The sequence below is a fragment of the Rana temporaria genome, chromosome 4 (assembly GCF_905171775.1).
Source record: "Rana temporaria chromosome 4, aRanTem1.1, whole genome shotgun sequence".
Classification (NCBI taxonomy): domain Eukaryota; kingdom Metazoa; phylum Chordata; class Amphibia; order Anura; family Ranidae; genus Rana; species Rana temporaria.
Window position 1 is genome coordinate 7,905,649 of NC_053492.1, and position 21,250 is coordinate 7,926,898.

The 21,250-nt window shown below is 44.0% G+C and overlaps 1 protein-coding gene across 1 annotated transcript in view; it reads left to right on the forward strand.

The window, feature by feature from the left end:
* Nucleotides 1-21,250, forward strand: part of LOC120935481 (zinc finger protein 208-like) — a gene marked incomplete at its 3' end in the record, with an annotated part of 61,129 nt that overhangs the window by 28,048 nt on the left and 11,831 nt on the right. The window lies entirely within an intron of this gene.

The window sequence follows — 21,250 nt, forward strand, 5'->3', positions numbered from 1 at the left end:
TCCTGTCTTCCTGTACATCAGGGGTCCCACACAACCCTCGAGGTGTATTAGTGAGTGCGGGAAATGTCTTGTATGTGAATGTTGCTGGACATGTGGGGAAGAAGCACACCCTGATATACGGGTGAAACTCGAAAAATTCTAATATGGTGCAAAAGTTCATTTATTTCACTAATGCAACTTAAAAGGCGAGACGAATATATGAGAGAGACTCGTTGCATGCAAAGCAAGAGGGTTCAAGCCGTGATTTGTCATTATTGTGATGATTGTGGCTTCCAGCTCATGAAAACCCCAAATCCACAATCTCAGAAAATTCCAATATTCCATGCAAGCAATAAAACACGGATTGTACAGAGAAGGATATCGCACCTCTGAAAAGTAGAAGCTGCGTATTAATTGTGTGAAAATAGTGCAGCGCTGCGTATCTATAAATCTTATAGAAACAAATAATTATACATTCCATAAAACTATTTATGAAAAAAGAAATAAATGATAAAAAAAACAGTTCATATGGAGGTTTCCAAAGCTGTCACCGCTGTGAAAAATCCGATTTAAATGGATCCAATATTCAGTGCGCACCCCCACCTGCTAAAATGCATGCTCACCTCAAGGGTGAGTATAAAACTCATAGACAGATCACTCCTCGTGTCCGATCACGATCCGTCCACTTTACCAATGGTAGTAATTCCTACAGTCTCCAGACTGCACCTCTGTGTGGGGAATCAACGTATAAATTGTCTCCAAACACCACCTTCCTCCATTCACTTATTAATAATCAATTCCACTTCTATATCCCGGGGGGAAGGACATGAAAGAAAAAACACAAGTACCATAGTGCTCCCTGCTTCTGAATTTATTATAAAAGACCCCCTAAAAAGTTACACAGGAACAAAAATTGTCTCTGGACAGCCGCACTCTGAACAAATTGTCGCCTTTATTAAAAGAAGGACAGCACTACAAGTCACAGCAAAATAAAACCCGACTGCTGACGCGTTTCGCACTGAAACTAGTGCTTAGTCATAGCTAGAGTCCCCTAAAAAGTTACACTTACAAGAAATAACAATAAAAACAGCAAGTATCAAATCACCAGCTCATTCACCGCCGATCTAGACCCACGGCGCTTCGCCTGACATCACAGATAGGGCTCCTCCCTTCTAAACGCGTGTCGGCCTCTCATTGGCCTTCGTCAGTAGATGGGTGGGTCAAATGAGATGAAACCTTATATACCTGCCTGTTGCCTAGGCAACCCTTCAGGCATCACCACAGTCTGTGAGGACACGCCCTCTTCCTGTGACTACAGAGCTCACATTCATATAGCTGGAGAGCGTGTCACCTTAATCTGCAAACCAGCAGGGCGCTCTCACTCGATCACACCGCTGAGCTCCGTGGTAATGTCCCGTTACAATCTAATCTCCACATGAGTGTGCGATGTATCGCCATATACATACAATAAAAAAACAAGTCTAAAATAAAATGAAAAGATGTTCCTATGTATATCTTTATCTACCGGGACAAATTCTATCTTTATTAGGACCTTGTTGTCCATTCATTAAAAATTATTATAGAAAACATAAATATGTATGAATCAATCACATATATGAAAAATCAATTGTACACCGATCCTAAAAAATAATAATAATATATAAAACTACGGCTTGTCCAGGATTTAAACACGGGACCTCTCGCACCCCGAGCGAGAATCGTACCCCTAGACCAACGAGCCGAGTTACCCCTCCCACATTTTATGAGCTTATATCACTTTATAAACATATTCCAATCAATCATTAATAAAATCTAATGTGAATGTCGATCGGCGGTGAGTGAGCTGGTGATCTGATACTTGCTGTTTTTATTGTAAGTGTAACTTTTTAGGGGGGCTTTTATAATAAATTCAGAAGCAGAGAGCACTATGGTACTTGTGTTTTTTCTTTCCTGTCCTTCCCCCCGGGATATAGAAGTGGAATTGATTATTAACCACTTAAGGACGGGGGCCTGTTTTTCAGACTTTGTCCTTTCAAGATTAAACTGATTTTTTTGCTAGAAAATTACTTAAAACCCCCAAACATTATATATATTTTTTTCTAACACCCTAGAGAATAAAATGGCGGTCATTGCGATACTTTTTATCTCACCGTATTTGCACAGCGGTCTTACAAGTGCACTTAAAAAAAATTAAAAAAAAAACACTTTTTTGAATAAAAAATAAGACAACAGTAAAGTTAGCCCAATTTTTTTTAATATTGTGAAAGATAATGTTACGCCGAGTAAAATGATACCCAACATGTCACGCTTCAAAATTGCGCCCCGCACGTGGAATGGAGCCAAACTTTTACCCTTAAAAATCTCCGTAGGCGACGTTTAAAAAATTCTATAGGTAGGATCTTTTGAGTTACAGAGGAGGTCTAGGGCTAGAATTATGTTGGCCATTGATAGCCGGAGAAAAATAAAAATTGAGTCATTCCCTCTCATTGGCTGAATACATTTTGTGGTGGAAGATTTCACAGACATTTAGGGATCTATTATAAAACAAATTGTAGAATGAATGTGACACGCGTTCCTCCAATCATGAGAAATATGGGATCATCGGCTCCATCTAGTGGCACAAATCTGCCCCTGTGGTTTTAATACCGACCATTGACGTAAAACAGAAAATACCACATTTGGCCATTAGATGGCGCTAAGTACCTTAGAAATTATCTCCATCTAGTGGCCAAATGCAATAATTTCCATTGTAAATGAATGGAAACCGTTCAACCAGCACAGCAAATATCCTAATAACATTCATCTTTCCCCCATTCACACAGAAGGAATGTACATGGACTTTCCCCGGGGGAATTGCTATGCACATATTTTATGAATAGACCCCTGAATGTCAGGAGACGTTTATATAAAGATGGGAAGTATGGAGCAGATAAATGAATAGACCTCCTAGCAATGTTATTACCAGGCTGCAGCTAGGGGGAGCTCTAATGTGTGAGCACAGCAGAGTGATCCCATCTAGCTCACATCAACCCTTTCACTGTCAGATGTTTTTGCATTCTTTTAGGTCTGAAGATTAGATAAAACCCCCAAACATATATTATCTGATAGCAGAGGCCCTGGAGAATAAAATGGTGGTGATTGTTAAGGTGTTCCTCGTACACAAATTTCCCCTTAATATCCGGGTTTATTTTGTCCTTTTCCCCCATTTTCTATGGTGTGATCTTTTCTACAAGACTTTGTTATAATAATGTAACACGTTGTGTATTGTATTGTATGACTTTGCCTCCACATTCCAGACAAGTCATTTTCCTGACCAATCGCATTTCTTCCTTTTTACTATTTCCTGATTCTATGACTGTAATCTGTTTAAAAGTAAAAAAAAGGGGGAAAAAAAAACAGCTGTTGCTATTATATTTTATATAGCCATTATATAGCTATTATATTTAAAGGACCTGACGCTCTGCATGTCTGCTAGCCATAGTTTATAAAGGCAGTCAAAGGTCAGACATTTATATCGCTCCGCTCTGTCCCTATGAGTGAGATATTTAGACTTGGAGAGTATATGAGGAGCTGGGTCAGTGAAATACAGTGAAATATAGCAGTAAAAGTAGGGTGTACACAGATTTGGAGTGGATTACTGCACTGCTGAGCCTCTGCGACCAACAAAACTTTCCAGGATCTAAAGACCCCTACTTCTCTCTGGATAGGTCACGTGAGTAACGGACTGTAAATAAAGGTTAATTAATTGGAATTGGAAGATCAATGGAATGGAATGTTGAAGTGCTAGTGTCATTGCTGAACTGTTGCTTTTTATATCTGCTTCTTTTGTTTTGCCTTTTTTTTCCCCTCATCTCTCTCCTGCTTTCCCGTTGATGGTTCTTAAAGCTACATGAAGTAGCAGATAACAGTGATACAGGATCTGAGGGAATTTGTGCAATCACAGTAGGAGTAGTAGAAATAGTTTAAAATAAGCGCTACTAAAGTGTCCCTGTCCCTGTCGGATGTATACCGAGCACTTACTGGCGTCTGTCAGTGATCATTTTGGAGCAGATTGGTATTGGTATATCAGACATACTATCAAAAACGTTCTTTCTTCTTTTTTTTTTTTTTTTTGAAGAATGGCAGCAGCTATAATAAAAGGACAGTCCAATCAGGAGAGCGGATGCCCCCAAATAACACGGGCGGCAAAAGATAAAGAGAAGGCCGCGCAGGCGGCAGCAGCAGCAATAGCAGCAGCTAAACTGGAACAGTTTTCACATACTTTAATAAAATCACCTGGAAAAGCGGCTCAGCACTCACAAACACAGGTTAAAAACCAAACAGGGGTAGCAATGGACAGGAAAAGCGGTGGACAAGGTTCATCAGCTCCCAAAGTTAAAAAAAAACCCTGTGGTGGAGCCCCAAGGGGGGGCGCAATGGCATTAGCAAAAACTTTTGTAGAAGTTCCCTCTGCAAATGTAGCCGATGACCCCAGGCGGGAGGAAGAGCCAACATTGAAGGAGATATTAAGTGCCATAAATGCATGCAGGGGGTCACTGAATAATTTGACCAACCAGATAAAAGAAATAAAGGAAGAATTAGGGATAATGGGCCAGGAACTACAAAAGACTGTACAAAGGATAACATCAGCAGAAGAGAGAGTGAGTCAAGTGGAGGATGAGGTGTACACTTTAAAACAACAGATGCAAGAATTAAAGGAACAAAATGGATGGCAGGCATCTAAACTTGATGAAATTGAAAACAGGTTACGCAGAAACAACATTCGGGTGGTGGGCCTCCCGGAACACAGTGAGGGTACTGACCCCATAAAGTTTTTTGAAAAGTGGTTCAGAGACACTCTTGGGGAAGATGTCTTTTCACCACTCTTTGCAATAGAAAGGGCCCATAGAATTCCGTACAGAGCGCATCTCAAGGATGGACACCCCCGGCCCTTACTACTGAAGTTTCTCAATTTCACTGATAAGGCAGCAGCACTGCAAAGAGCAAGAGAGAAAGGGGATATTTTTCATAATGGCTCAAGAATCTCACTATTTCCAGATTTTTCTCCAGAACTCAGTAAACGTAGGGCGGAGTTTACACCTATAAAACGCAACCTATTAAAAAACAAAATGAAATATGCACTACTATATCCAGCACGTCTAAGAATAATAACAGCAGAAGGCCCTCAATTTTTTGATACACCAGGAAAAGCAGCACAGTGGCTGGAACAGAACAAAGCACAGGAATAAACTATGAGCTGATTGACTGGATAATATAGAGAAAACTGAACAAGGGTTACATATTGGGAGGAGGGAGGGGGATTTTTCCTTTTTTTTTTTTTTTTTTTTTTTTTTGGGGGGAATAATTGGGAATTATTTTTTGAAAAACCAAGGAAGGGAAAAAATAGAAAAATTAACTCACTTTTAACACATATTAAAGGGGGAAAAAGGAAGGGGAAAAAGAAAATCCACATAAATAGATAGACATGGGGTAGGGGGTAGGGGGGAGGGGAAGAAAAGGAGCACACACCTATATACATACTTATATACACACGTTAAAAACGTGTGCACATTAAATTAGAAACCCACCACTGGTGGGGGGATTTCCCCTCCCCCTTCTCTCTGCCCCTTCCCCTTTTTTTTTTTTTTTTTCTGGGGCGAGTGTAGGGGAAGGATCTGCACGGGATCACGATAGATATGGATGGTAATGTAAGGGAAGGATGGAAGGGAGAGGTCACATGTACAGCTCCAAGGGTAGGCCTGGATAGGCAGGGCGGGAGGGGTGGAAGGCGGGGGGTGGGAGGGGGAGGGTAAAAATATATCATAGCACAAGTATCACGTTTCACCGATTAAGTATAAGGGAAGGGAGCATACTTGTATATACATTTAAATGCTTTTTTCTTTTTTTCTTCTTCCTGGGTAGTTTTAAAAATGGTATACATTTTTTTTTTTTTTTTAACCTTCTGATGTTAAGGGTCTGTTTTGGTTTGATATCTTTGGCCTGCTATGAGACCTAAAATGATAAATATAGGCTCCTGGAATGTCCGGGGGATGGGGGACCCAGTGAAAAAAGCTGCAGTTTTTACTACCCTGGAGTGGTATGGGGTAGAGGTGATTTGTATTCAAGAGACCCATTTGACTAAAGAAACAAAGTTAAAACTGGTTAATAAAAGAAAATATCAAAGCCAGTATCATTCTGTCCACTCTTCCTACTCTAGAGGAGTGAGCATAGTGGTAAAAACTGGGGTATCATTTGTATGCATGGAGTCAAGAATAGATGAATTGGGCCGCTATATCTTTTTGCACTGTTTGATAGAAAACGTACCATATGTATTGGCTAACATATACATACCTCCTCCCTTTAAAATGGAGGTTTTATATAAATTGTTGGAATTCGTGGTAAACAAGGTAAATATTCCGGTATTAGTGGTTGGAGACCTAAACAACGTGCTAAATAGAACGATGGATAGATTTCCACCGGGGACACGGAGCCTAGGGGAAGGAGAGGGGCATCTAAGCCAATTTCTGAAAGAGGTTGGGTGGTGGGACATCTGGAGGGTGAAACATCCAGACCTACGGCAGTATTCTTGTTTCTCAGGTACACATTCTACATTATCAAGAATAGATATGGCTCTGGGAAACTATGTATGTTTACAAGCAGTGAATAAAATATCCTACTACCCAAGAGGGATTTCTGACCATTCCCCTCTGGTGCTGTCACTGAACACAGGGAAAAAATGTCCCCCAAGTAATTGGAAAATAAGTCCCTTCTGGCTAGAAGTGATGGGGAAGCCAGAAGAAATTAGCATCAAATTAAGGGAATTCCTGGACTTTAATGCAGGGACAGCATCAGAGGGAGTGGTGTGGGACGCCCTTAAGGCATTCCTTAGGGGTATATTGATCCAGCAGGTAGCTAAGATTAAGAGAAACTCAAGGGAATGGGAGGAGAAAATTAGGGAGGAGGTCCTAGAGGCTGAAAAGCAATATGTGGAAAACCCAACACCATCTAAACAACAACTAAGGCTGGAGAAGCAACAGGAATACAAGTTAGTGGTTAATAAGAAAGTTGAAAATAAGCGTCTATTTCAGGAGCAGAGCGCTTTTTCGGAAGGGGAAAGTGTGGGCCATACTTTGGCCCTCCTAGCGAAAACTAATATGGTACCCTCTAAAGTACCAGCAGTTAGGACGGTAGGGGGTGGGATTTCATTTGAAACATCTGTAATAGTGGACACGTTTGCAGCTTACTACAAAGATTTATACAGATCAAAAAAGGGGGAAGCTAAAGTGCAGATTGAAGAATTCTTTAGAGGAATAGGAACCCCAGTTCTGTCAGAGGAAGATAGGAATGATATGGAATCCCCAATCACATTGTTGGAACTACAACAGGCAGTCAAAGGACTCTCCAATCAAAAGTCCCCAGGGCCAGACGGCCTGCCAGCGGAGATTTACAAACAATATGGTGAGGTGCTGCTCCCGGAATTACTAATAACGCTGAATTGGGCGATAGAAGGAGGAAGGCTACCCCCCTCAATGATGGAAGCAATTATTATAGTGCTCCAGAAGGAAGGGAAGGATCAACTAGATACATCATCTTATAGACCCATATCTCTGCTTTGTTCAGATGTAAAAATATTGTCCAAGGTATTGGCAACGAGAATAAATAAATATATTCAGAAATTAATACATCCAGACCAATCTGGATTTATTCCAAATCGGTCCACGAGTATAAACATAAGAAGGCTGTACCTAAACCTACAGACTCCGGTGGAGAATGAGGGAGATAGATCTATTCTATCATTGGATGCCATCAAGGCCTTTGATAGTCTGGAGTGGGACTATCTCTGGCATGCTCTGGAGAAGTTTGGGTTCGGTCCATCTTTTATTAAATGGATAAAGCTACTGTATAATTCCCCAAGGGCCAAAATAAAAATAAACAATGAAGTCTCACAGTCGTTTGAATTGGAAAGGGGAACGAGACAGGGATGTCCATTGTCCCCCCTTCTCTTCGCCCTGGCAATTGAACCTTTGGCGATTGCTATTAGAACAAGACAGGAAATACAGGGATTTCAGAGAGGATTAGAGGAGGAAAAAGTCGCACTTTATGCGGATGATATCCTTCTTTTTTTGGGCAACTCTACAACCTCCCTTAAAACGGCAGTTCAAACAGTAGAAGCGTTCGGTCGATTCTCGGGCCTAGTAATAAACTGGGAAAAGTCAACACTCTTATTAGTGGATCCGGTAAGCAATATTGATGGAATAGGAATTCCTCAATTAAAAATTGGGGAGAAGATGGAGTATCTAGGCATTGTGGTAACATGTAACCCAGAACAATTCATAAATAATAACTTAGTGCCACTTCTGGCTAAATTTAAACGCAAAGCGGAGATATGGGGACATTTGCCACTATCGGTGGCCGGCCGCAGCAATTTAATCAAAATGATATGGATGCCACAATTGCTCTATATACTCCACAACTCCCCAGTATGGATTGATAACCGATGGTTTAAAAAGATAGAGACCCTCTTTAGGACCCTAATTTGGAAAAAGGGAAAATCAAGGATCAGTCTTCGAACGTTGCAATTACCAACGAATAGAGGAGGGCTAGCGGTCCCACATCTGTATAGTTACTTTCTGGCGGCTCAGCTGCAGCACCTGGGGGGGTGTAGTATAGAGGGGGGAGGAAACGCAAGCGGGAAAATGATATTAAGAGGATCTCCCCATAGATCTGTAATAGAGACCCTAGAGGCCAACTCCTTCTCGGTGAAAAATCCAACAGTAAAGATGGTGGTAAGAATATGGCAAGCAGCAAAACTAGCTTTGGGCTATAAAGGATTAACAGAATATTCCCCATTATGGGACAATAATAATCTAAAAGAAATTTTGGCCATGGGGAAACTAAAAGAATGGGATAAACGGGGGATAACCAGAGTGGTACAATTGTACACAGGCTGCATATTAAAACCCTTTTCAGAGCTAAGTAGGGAATATAATATCCCAAACTCCATGTTTTTCACTTATTTACAGGTTAGACACGCACTACAAGCCCAATTTAAATTACAGCCGATAAGATGGCAAAAGCTCACGCATCTCCAAAGACTAATCAAGGTGGGGGTTCTGAAAGGTCTTATCTCGGAATTATATGAACAGATTAGCGATCAGTTAATAGGAAAAGAGAAGCTGAGCAGAAACAAACAGAGATGGGAGGAGGATATTGGACTTTTAACGAACGACCAATGGGACAGGATACTGGAACTAGGGACAAGGGTCTCATTAGCCCCGTCACAACGGGTCTCCCATTTATTCCTCCTACACCGGGTCTATTATACCCCAAAGAAACTATATGGATTCGGATGGAAGCAGGATGATAAATGTCCCAGATGTCAAAACACAGGGGACCTCATCCACATGATGTGGAAATGCCCAAAATTGCATAGATATTGGGTTAAAATTCTGGACACTATAAATGAAACTTTTAGTACAACTCTGGAACTTGAAGCTAGGGTCTGTCTATTAGGATGCATTGAGGAGGGAATGGGGCAGAGGGATACATTAGAAGCAGTTATAAGATGCCTGTTTCAGGCGAGGAAACTAATAGCACTAAAATGGCAAGCACAAAATCCACCCACAGCAGAGGAATGGTTGAATGTAATGAATAGCACAATTGGGAAGGAAAGGGGAACATGGATTAGAAGAGTTAACCTTAAAAAATTTAATGCAATATGGGAGCACTGGTTACGTAAAATAGGCCGCTCACTTTAAATCAAGCAAAGATGGGTAAAAAAATAATATAAGGAAAAGAATGGAACTAAAAACGTGTATGCACTTTAAAAGTAAGATAGGGGGGAGGGGCGGGAATGAGATGAATGGACATTTTAAATCTTTGTATGCACATAAAATGTACTAAGTATATATAAAAAAAAATGTACATGTAAATTTTTCTTGGCACTTGTATGGAAACAATAAAAAAAGTATTGAAGTTAAAAAAAAAAAAGTAAAATTATAATAAAAAAATGTATTGAAGAGAAAAAAAAAGTTGTGTGTGTCGGTGGTGTAAGGCTTGCTAGAGTTCCCCCATAATATCAATGCATTGTAAGGCTTTCTAGAGTTACCCCATAATAGCAATGCATTGTAAGGCTTGCTAGAGTTCCCCCATAATATCAATGCATTGTAAGGCTTGCTAGAGTTCCCCCATAATATCAATGCATTGTAAGGCTTGCTAGAGTTCCCCCATAATATCAATGCATTGTAAGGCTTGCTAGAGTTCCCCCATAATATCAATGCTTGTAGAGATGTATCTGTGACGGTATCGGTATAATATCCCCGTCAACGTTCCCTTCTTCCCATAACGACAATCACCCCAATATTCCACGAGGAGGGATATCCCTGGAATCGCCCAGAAAGCCACACATGAGACAAGCTTACTGCTGGAACAAGACACTTTATTGACACAAAAACTCAGCTTATATGTGGTTACAGCCTGTTAGGAACGCCCCCCTCACACAGTGGGGTTTCCCATACAGATTATAGGAGACAAGTCGGAGCCGACCATGCAGACATGTTTCTTTAGATAAAGACATCAGCGGAGTTAATTACTAGGTGTAACAGCCTGACCACAATGAAGCAATCAGAATAATTAACATGAGCCCCTTATCTAATCATTGTAAACAGTAAGGCCGGTCTCCTTCCCACACACAATAAATCAATTACCATTTGAACTAGGGAGCTGGCTGAGGAAGGGTCATTAACATGTCAATAGCTTGTGACACATGAACCAAGCAGGGAGATTTACACTGACATCCTTCACAATGGCCCCCCTTTTTCTCCCTGCTCCGGCAAACCCGGTTGGACCTTCCCTGGTCCAGTAGGGTTGACGGGTTCAGAGCTTTTAGTCCGAGGTTAACTCCGTTTGGCGTGACTGACCTCCATTGGTAACTGCTTCCGACTCAGGTATGCTACCGGGTCGTCAGATCACACGCCGGTCAGTCCCCAAGTCTTTGTGCGATCTGCAAAGTCACCAGAAGTCAGTGTGAAGACAGCGAATGGGTCTGTGCGCCGCCGTCTAGGTGTCCCGCTATGGGAGGGGGCAGGTTATGGCTCTGAAGTGACAATCACAGGAGATTCATAAAAAGAAAAAGTTATATTTGTTGAAATGCTGTAGCACTGGTGCTCAGAGTCCGGGGGGGGGGGGAGAGGGGACTCAGAGCCCCATAAGGTCAGCCACCCCCTGCTCCCTTCGCAGCCGCCGGTTCTCCTCTTTGAGCTTCTCCAGCTCCATCTCCAGTTCATGGAGCCTGGGGGGGTCAGCCCGCTGTGACCTCAGGTGGTTGTTCTCCTCCATGCGGCTTATGCACTCCTCCAGCTCTATGTACTCACGGATCAGATCCTGCTTGCTCATGTCCTGCAGGCTCTCCACGTGGTCCTTCATCATCAGGAACTGGGTGGTGGTGTAAGGGGCCACCGGTGGGCCCTTGGCGAACATCTCGGCCCGCATCTGGGGCGCCCGCTGCGATTCCATCTCCTCCAGTCGCTTCTTCTCCTCCCAGGTCCGCTGGTTATATGACTTCCAGGACCTCTTCTTCTTGGAGGGTAGCTGGCGGTGCCTCTTTCTGCCCAGCTCCCTCCAAGGCCCCTCCGGCTCATGGCGGTCGCCCATGACCAGCTGACAATGGTGTTCCCTGTTGTCCTTAATAACAGATTGTACCATGAGGGCTTCGTAAGGGGTGCCCAATGGTTCTTCCGGACCCAGCTCCTGGAGATCCCAAGCCGAGTCTACACAATGGGCTGCTGCTGGTGGGCGGTACCCAGGTTGAGACCAATTTGACCTGGTGTTGTCGTTCATGGGGCAATTCTGCTTGAAGTGACCCAACTGTTTGCACCGGAAGCAGCGTTGTTCGTTGTCCTCCTGGCGTGGGTAGCGAGGGCTAGATGTCATCGGTCTGTTAGGCGGTTGGTATCTAGCGGCTGGTGGGTGTGAGGGCGCCGTTGGTTGTGGAGGTTGTACCCGTGGTGTGACCTGGTTTGTCTTGCGAGTATCCGCATATTCATCCGCCAACTTCGCGGCCTCTGGTAGAGTCATGGGCCTGCGATCTCTCACCCAATCTTTGACATCCGTCTGGATGTGATTGTAAAATTGCTCCAGGAGCATTAGTTGCAAAATGTCCTCTGCGGTGGTGGCCTGGCTGCTGTTAACCCAGTTAGAGGCCGACAGGGACAGCTGGCATGCCCATTCTGCGTAAGAGTCTTTCGTGGTTTTGCGTGAGTCCCTGAACTTCTGTCGGTGGGACTCTGGGGTTACTGCATAACGAGCCAGGAGCGCTTCTTTAACCCGGGCGTAGCTATGGATATCCTGATCTGGCACGGTCCGGAAAGCATCAGAAGCTTTGCCTGACAGTTTGCCTGACAATATTGCAACCCACTCTCTTCTAGCAATTCGGTGCAGGTTACATTGTCGCTCAAAGTCTGCCAGGTAGTTATCAATTTCACAGTCCTTTTCATCAAAAGCTTTAAAAGCGCTAAACGGAATCTTCCTTGCGTCTGCTGTGCTGTACTCACTGTTCGTAGAAGGTGCGGCTGCTTGTTGGACTGCTGCCAGTTTTAACTGTAGCTCTGCGTCCCTTATTTGTTTATCCTTCTGTAGTTCTGCGTCCCTTATTTGTTTAGCCTCCTCCGCTAACAGGTCCATCACTTTCAGAACCACATCCGGCGTTGGGTTCGGGCCGAACCACGCTAGCTTCTCTCTCATTAGCTTGTTGGCTGGCGATTCCTCCTCCTGAATCACTGGTGTCTCCATCTCTTGTACTGCTGGCGTTGCTGCAATCCCGTCCTCCTGGTCTAGCTCCATTAATTCTGCTATGATGACCCGCTTGGTTTTGTTGCTAGCGATCCTTCCACGAACTTCCAGTAGTTCTTCCAGTGTCTGCTTGGAATCCGGGTGTGAAGGGGAATAGAAGGGAAAAATCCCGCTGCTACCAACCAATTGTGACGGTATCGGTATAATATCCCCGTCAACGTTCCCTTCTTCCCATAACGACAATCACCCCAATATTCCACGAGGAGGGATATCCCTGGAATCGCCCAGAAAGCCACACATGAGACAAGCTTACTGCTGGAACAAGACACTTTATTGACACAAAAACTCAGCTTATATGTGGTTACAGCCTGTTAGGAACGCCCCCCTCACACAGTGGGGTTTCCCATACAGATTATAGGAGACAAGTCGGAGCCGACCATGCAGACATGTTTCTTTAGATAAAGACATCAGCGGAGTTAATTACTAGGTGTAACAGCCTGACCACAATGAAGCAATCAGAATAATTAACATGAGCCCCTTATCTAATCATTGTAAACAGTAAGGCCGGTCTCCTTCCCACACACAATAAATCAATTACCATTTGAACTAGGGAGCTGGCTGAGGAAGGGTCATTAACATGTCAATAGCTTGTGACACATGAACCAAGCAGGGAGATTTACACTGACATCCTTCACAGTATCCTTTAAACCAGAACCGTTGGGATTAATTACACAGAAGCTAGAAACAGCCTTGCAATATGTTATTGTGTACGTGCAATAGAACAAATACATCTTGCATAACAAGATAGGGCATGCGGTAGAACAAGTCTTAGCTGGTTACACGCTCAGGAATGTTGTATAATTGTGACGTACTGTATTACTTGTATAAACGAATTACTTTACTACGATTGGCTGAACCAAGGGCGTTCCTTTTCTTGTATGTTTTGAATAAGTGCAGTGCCCACGAGGAATAAAATTGTAGTTTTTGATTTACCATATCCCTGCGTGTGTCTTGACTAACCGATGCATCAGAGAGTCTCCATACATCCAGAAGTCCTGAAGCCCGGGTCCAGTTGAACCACCAACCTCACAGGTGGAATGAGAAGAATTGCTGGTGGTGTTGTCACCTGTCACAGCCGTCACATCTGGTTTCCCGGCCAATGCACCAGAGAAATGTTGCAGCAAAACGGCTCTTTGAGTTCTGGGAAACCAGGAATGGACTCCGGACACGGACTCCAGGAAAACAAACCTTTTATTTCACCAGGGAAAGGAGCGACTCACGCCAGGATGCCAAGTGGCCTCTTCTAGGCGTTTACAACATATAGATTTCCTCTTGTATAGACATTCCTTGGAACTTCGTAAAACATCGAAAAGCTTGTTAGCGAGTGACATCTGCGGCTTCTCAGTTATCTGTCTAATTTATCATCTACTAAGCTGTAGACATGTGCACTGACCAAACATTTCTTTGTTTTCCTTTCATTTGTTTCTTCGTTTTTCAGGTCATTTGTTATGATCGACATTCATTCATTTCGAATAAATTTGAAAATCCGGAAATTCAAAATTCGAAAATCAGAAATAATAACTAACAAATTATTGGTATCGGAATTTTCTTTCAAATTTAGCTGTTAGTGAACGTAATGAATATGAATTTTATCCGAAGTTACGAATTACCAGAAATAACCGATGCCGCATCTAAACGAATGGAACGTAATGAATTAATAATAATAACAAAACATTTCTCTTTGTTTCTGTTATAAAATTTTGTAAATGAGTAAGTTTTCTCCTTCACTGATGGGCACTGATGAGGTGGCACCAATGAGATGGCACTGGTGGGCACTGACAATGGGCACTGATATGCAGCGATGATGGGCACTCATAGGTGGCACTGATAGGCAACACTGATGGGCACTGAAAGGCTGCACTGATGGGTATATATGAGTGGCACTGATATGCATCACTGATGGCACTGGCAGGCATTGCTAATGGGCACTAATTGGCATATCTCTGGTGGTCCAGGGTAGCATACCTGGTGGGCATCCTTTGTAGGCAGCCTGGGTGGGGGGCTGCACTGATAAACAATCAGCACAGACCCCCCTGTCAGGAGAGCAGCCGATTGGCTCTCTTCTACTCTCGACTGTCAGATGCGAATGAGGAGAAGTCAATAAACGGCTCTTCCTATTTACGCTGTGATTAGACACAGCTGATCATGTGGTAAAGAGCATTCATCAGAGCCTCTTTATCGAGATCGGTGTTGCAGTGTGTCAGATTGACACGCCACAACAGAGATCGCCGAGCTGTGTGCACCGCAGGGCATGCGTTTGCGGCTTATCCTGCTGGACATCATATAATGGGCAGTCAGGATAACTGAACAACTTCCCGGCCGTCATTTTGCTATAGGCCGGGTGGGAAGTGGTTAAAAGCCTTTGTAGGTCATCAGGTTAAAGGTAACTCTGAATAATGGTTCTAGAGTGCAGTGGTCAGGAGTATATCATATACAGTGATCAGGAGTATATCATATACAGAGGTCAGGAGTATATCATATACAGGGGTCAGGAGTATATCATATACAGAGGTCAAGAGTACATCATATACAGGGGTCAGGAGTATATCATATACAGAGGTCAGGGTCTTCTACCAACATCTCCACCATCCCGCTGTATTTGTTGTCTCACCATGTTTCCAATGATGGAGATCCAGAGACTGACCGGAGTCTTCTCCATGTCACCAGACCACCTCTTCCTCTACTATTGGGGTGCTGGGCCTTTCTATGACTACTCAGGACCCCCAACCTCTTCTATAGGATTTCTATGCCATTTAAAAAGAAGCTGAAGAAGAAGTCCATGATGTAGATGAGGGTTACATATAGTATGAGCAGCATCACCCTTCACTCTGTCACCAAGACCTAGTCTGGCAATGCCCAGAATGATACCAATTAGTCTCTGACCAATCTCACGGTTTGGATGGAATTTCTCCTTATATCAGTGGTCAGTGTAGTGGTCCCTTACATTGGTGACCAATGGGAGAAGGACCCTCTTATATGTCATCAGTGGGAAGACTGCCCTCCTTACAGATCATTGATGTCAATTGTTACTGAGAGACAGAAATTGTCCATTGCTCAAGGAACCCCTAGAACCCTTTGGAGGAACCCTGGCTGAGAAAGGCTGGACTAGGCAGTAATATATTTCTCTCCCCCTTGGTGGGAGTGGAGATGACCCATCTATAAGGATATACAGTACATACACACACAGCACAAGGCCGTGTTCACACTACGAGACGTTTCTCTGGGCTGCAGTTCCTCTGAGCTTCACAAGGTGGTGATCTTCTCACTTCTACCATAGAGACAGGAAAACTCTATGGAAGACTGGAAGTGATGTCAGGAACAAACAGGAAGTTCCAGGTGAGAGGTGAGTCGGGAGGAAGTAGTGAGGAGACATCTTTGGAATCAGCAGCAGAGGAGGTAATAAGATCTTATTTTCTATTTACACCCAGTAACCCCGTCATGTCCGTCCTCTTCCTCCATAGTCACTGTGACGTCTTTTATCTCCAGCAGATGATAATACACACATATACCTCACAACTGTCCCTGATTTGGAGGGACTGTCCCTCATTCACAACAAAGTCCCTCTTTCCTCCTCATGTTGGTCTGATCTATATACATGTATAAAAAATGCACTATTTATCTATCAAAAAGTCTTTCCCGGTGCTAAACCTTCCATCCAATTTCTACATTTTTCTGCTGCATTTGTAAATTCCAAAAGCCAATATAAAGGAATATTAGTGGTAAAAATGCACTTGTGGGTTTATCCGTTTTTTTCTCTCCATTAAGGGGTGTGTCCTATGTCTACATACTTTTGCTAATAGAAGTCCCTCATTCTTATCTCAGAAAGTTGGGAGGTATGTACACATATATAGTGTGGAGTCGTACATTAACCCCTTCAGGGTCAGAACATTCTCTTAATTTCGGAAATGTGTTTTTTATTTCCAATCTAATTCAGCTTTTCCGTTTATAATAACAGATTATACAATAATACGGGATGGGGGTTTTATTAAGAGGTGTTTTTACAATTAGGGATGCTCGGAAATTTAATCGGCCGAAACATATCGTCCCAAAATGGTGTTTTCAGCATATTGCCGAAAGAAAAAAAGTGCAGATAATTGCACATACGCGGTGGCCGTGCCTCCGGGGGTCCGCCCATTGCGGGGTGTCATCCTGAAGGCTCAAGGTCCCATCCTCCCCTCCCTCCTCCTCCTCTCCTTGCAGAGTTGCGATCTTCCTGTGTCAGGGAGTTGAATTTCCCGGGCCGCAGTAACAATGTCCAGCCTCCTGTGATAGACGGCACACTGATCCAATGCCGGGACATTGAATCAGTGTGAAGTGACCACTGGAGGCGGACATTGTTTTTTTTTAAAGATATTTTTATTGGATTTAAGACAAACCAACAAACAGAAAGAAACACAAAAAACAACAACAATACCACCAGACAATCTGGTCATAAACAGTAGGCAATATGCTCAAACATAGAAAAATAAACAGATATCAGTGCAAAGATATAAAGTAGGCACAATGGTAAAAGGTTCAGGTATATTACCAGGGCATAGATCCCTGGGGCATGCCCCATCAATGGTCAATCAAGAGTCACAATCAGTGCTGGGAGAGGGTTAGCGGACTAGCCAAACATCTACCCCAAATATTGTGGAAGGTTTTGTTCTGTTTCCTGAGTTCAAAAATAAGTTTATACAGTGGGATAGAATCATTAATACGTTTTACCCAGAGGGACCTCAGAGAGGTCTGTGCGCCCTTCCAGGACAGTAAAATAGCTTTTCTAACATAGTAGTAGAGTATAGGGGTGTTGAATATAATCGATGCAACGATGCATCGCGATTCGGGGCCCCCCGATTCGGCATCGATGCATGTGACCCCAATAATCGATGTCGGGTGACGTCATCCCGACTTGCCCCGCCCCTCCCGGGAGATCGCTCCGAGCAGGTCTTTTAAAATGTTTTTTTTTTTATAAATGCGGTTTGTAATCCATTAAGTGGCAATCGCTCTGTGTGCTTTTTTTAAAAATGTATGCAGATTCATACCTCGTAGCTCCGTAGTAACTGTACATGCGATCATGTGACTCCATGGTCCGGCCCGCCTCTCTCTTCCTCTGTCCTCTCACATCCCTCGTCTCAAAGTCTCTTCTGATCTCAGCCCCGCCTGCCTCTCTTGTGATCTGTTACTTTAGCTATAGACGATGGGCGGGGCTGAGAACGGACATCAGGGGAGATGAGAGGCAGGTCCGAGCATGGAGTCACATGAGGGGAAAGTAATATACACACGGAGACATGAGGTATGATGATTCTGCATATGTTGTAAAAAGCATATTACAGCCCTGGCTATAACAGCATTTATTATCACAGGTATTTTATCAGCAGTCTGACTCCTACACGTGCTCTGCCTGTGCTGACATTTCTTTGCACATTCCACTGTGTTAACTCCTAGTGTGCTGGAATGTGCAAAGAGTCAGAGAAATTTCAGCAGACAGACAGTGCAGTGAAACTCACAGGGCTCTGTCAGTTGTGGAATGTAATCCCTGAGTCCTGCCCCCCAGCAGCCATGTGTATTCCTGTGCACTTTTTAAAGGGGAGTTTCACCCTATTTACACCCTTTAAAAATGCACAGATGACAATGAACCCTCAATAAAAAATGTCAGTACAGCGAGGACTTGGGAATGTGTTAATTTTAATAGAAAATAAATAACACGGTAGTCCTCGCTGTACTGATATTTTTATTGAGGGTTCATTGTCATCTGTGCATTTTTAAAGGGCGTATTGATGACAATGTCAGCACATAAAAACACACTGAAAATGCACAGGCAAAATCATGTATTTTTCCTCATTGTTCCCTCCAATCATCCTGTGTGCGCACTGCGCAGAACAGCATGTAAGTACTGAGGAGGAGGGGGTGCTGTTATCCGGGGACACAGGGGGGGTACGGGCATGTAGTGGAATCTGATGTGTCACCTGTGATAAGTCATTGTCACTGCAGGGACTGGGCTGTATGGAGGAGAAATATAGACCATCTCCTGTACTATGTCCACAATCTCTGAATCTCTGATCATCTCCTGTACTATGTCCGCAGTCTCTGATCATCTCCTGTACTATGTCCGCAGTCTCTGATCATCTCATGTACTATGTCCGCAGTCTCTGATCATCTCATGTACTATGTCCGCAGTCTCTGATCATCTCCTGTACTATGTCCGCAGTCTCTGATCATCTCCTGTACTATGTCTGCAGTCTCTGATCATCTCCTGTACTATGTCTGCAGTCTCTGATCATCTCCTGTAGCATGTCTGCAGTCTCTGATCATCTCCTGTAGCATGTCTGCAGTCTCTGATCATCTCCTGTAGCATGTCTGCAGTCTCTGATCATCTCCTGTAGCATGTCTGCAGTCTCTGATCATCTCCTGAAGCATGTCTGCAGTCTCTGATCATCTCCTGAAGCATGTCTGCAGTCACTGATCATCTCCTGTAGCATGTCTGCAGTCTCTGATCATCTCCTGTAGCATGTCTGCAGTCTCTGATCATCTCCTGTACTATGTCTGCAGTCTCTGATCATCTCCTGTAGCATGTCTGCAGTCTCTGATCATCTCCTGAAGCATGTCTGCAGTCTCTGATCATCTCCTGAAGCATGTCTGCAGTCTCTGATCATCTCCTGAAGCATGTCTGCAGTCTCTGATCATCTCCTGTAGCATGTCTGCAGTCTCTGATCATCTCCTCTAGCATGTCTGCAGTCTCTGATCATCTCCTCTAGCATGTCTGCAGTCTCTGATCATCTCCTGTAGCATGTCTGCAGTCTCTAATCATCTCCTGTAGCATGTCTGCAGTCTCTGATCATCTCCTTTAGTATTTTGGGGGGAGAGCCATGCGCACTTGCGCTGCAATCGTGATGCATCGTGATGCATCGCCGAATCGAATCGAATCGAATCGTGGACTTGATAATCGTAATCGCATCGAATCGTGAGACCGGTGAAGATGCGCAGCCCTAGTAGAGTATGCGGAGCAGTCTCTTGGCATGTGATGATAGGTGTAATTTGCCAAAATAGGCAGTTCTTGTGGTGGATTATGTTTGGGAGGCCTAGTGCCGATGAGATGAAAGCACCCACTTCCTCCCAGAAGTCCCGGAACTACTGGGCATGACCAGAAGCAGTGTAAGAAATCGGCCTCCTGGCCACAGCCACAGAAACAGGCAGCCGAGGGCAGGAGACCCATCCTGTGTAACCTAGCCGGAGTGAGGTGGGTTTGATGAAAAATGTTGACCTGTATGATGCGATCCGGGGAAGCAATAACTGAAGTTTTATACGTATCACTAAATTCTGACCAGTCCTCGTCTACCAGGGAGAGGTCCAGAGAAGTCCACTTTACCTGAGCTTTGTGATACCTGGGGTTAAAGTCAGTCATTAGGGCTGCATAGTAGGTGGAGACAAGTTTAGTGGGGTCCGGCTGTCTGAGCAGTTTTTCCAATGGGGGCAGGTCGGTGGGATCGTCCAGGGAGCCAAACTGGGCATGGATAGCGTGCCTGAGCTGGTAATAATAAAATAGGTACAATCTCGGTAGACCAAAGTCTAAACAAAGCTGAGAAAAAGATTTAAAGCCCTGAGCGTTGTACAGGTGGCATAAATATTTAACCCCCTTGGAGTACCAACGATTGGGATCAGGAAGGGAGTACAGTTCCTGCAGATTAGGGTGAAACCACAGGGGGTTGTTGGGAGATTTCAGCCAGGTGTGTTTGGATACTTTTGTGACAATATAGAGGAAAGGGAAGTGGCAAGTAGAGAGGTGTCGGGGCGATCAGGGAGCCGGCCTCTGTAGATAATATTATGTAGGGTTTCCAGGGAAGATGCGATGGCCCCCTCCGTGGAGGTACAGGCATTGGCCGGAACTGGGCACAGCCAATCATGGATGAGCACCAGCTGGGATGCCAAGTAATATAGGAAGAAGTTAGGAAATGCCAAGCCCGCCAAGTGCACTGGTAACCGTAGTGTTTCAAGTGCTACCTTGGGGGAGCCAGAGGCGGGACATTGTTACTGCGGCCCAGGCAATTCAAATCCAGCTCCATGACACAGGGAGATCGCCGCTCTGATTCAGGCACAGGCAGGCTGCATCTGACAGACACTGGCGAGGCTGCATTGATCTCTTGTATCATGTCTGCTAGAGGTACACCGAATCAAAATTTTGTAATACTATTAGCAGTGTGTTTAAGTAAGAGATTGCAGACATGATACAAAGGTGGTTAGAGACTGAGGACATGATACAGGAGATGGTCAGAGACTGAGGACATGACACAGGAGATGGTCAGAGACTGAGGACATGATACAGGAGATGGTCAGAGACTGAGGACATGACACAGGAGATGGTCAGAGACTGAGGACATGATACTGGAGATGGTCAGAGACTGAGGACATGACACAGGAGATGGTCAGAGACTGAGGACATGATACTGGAGATGGTCAGAGACTG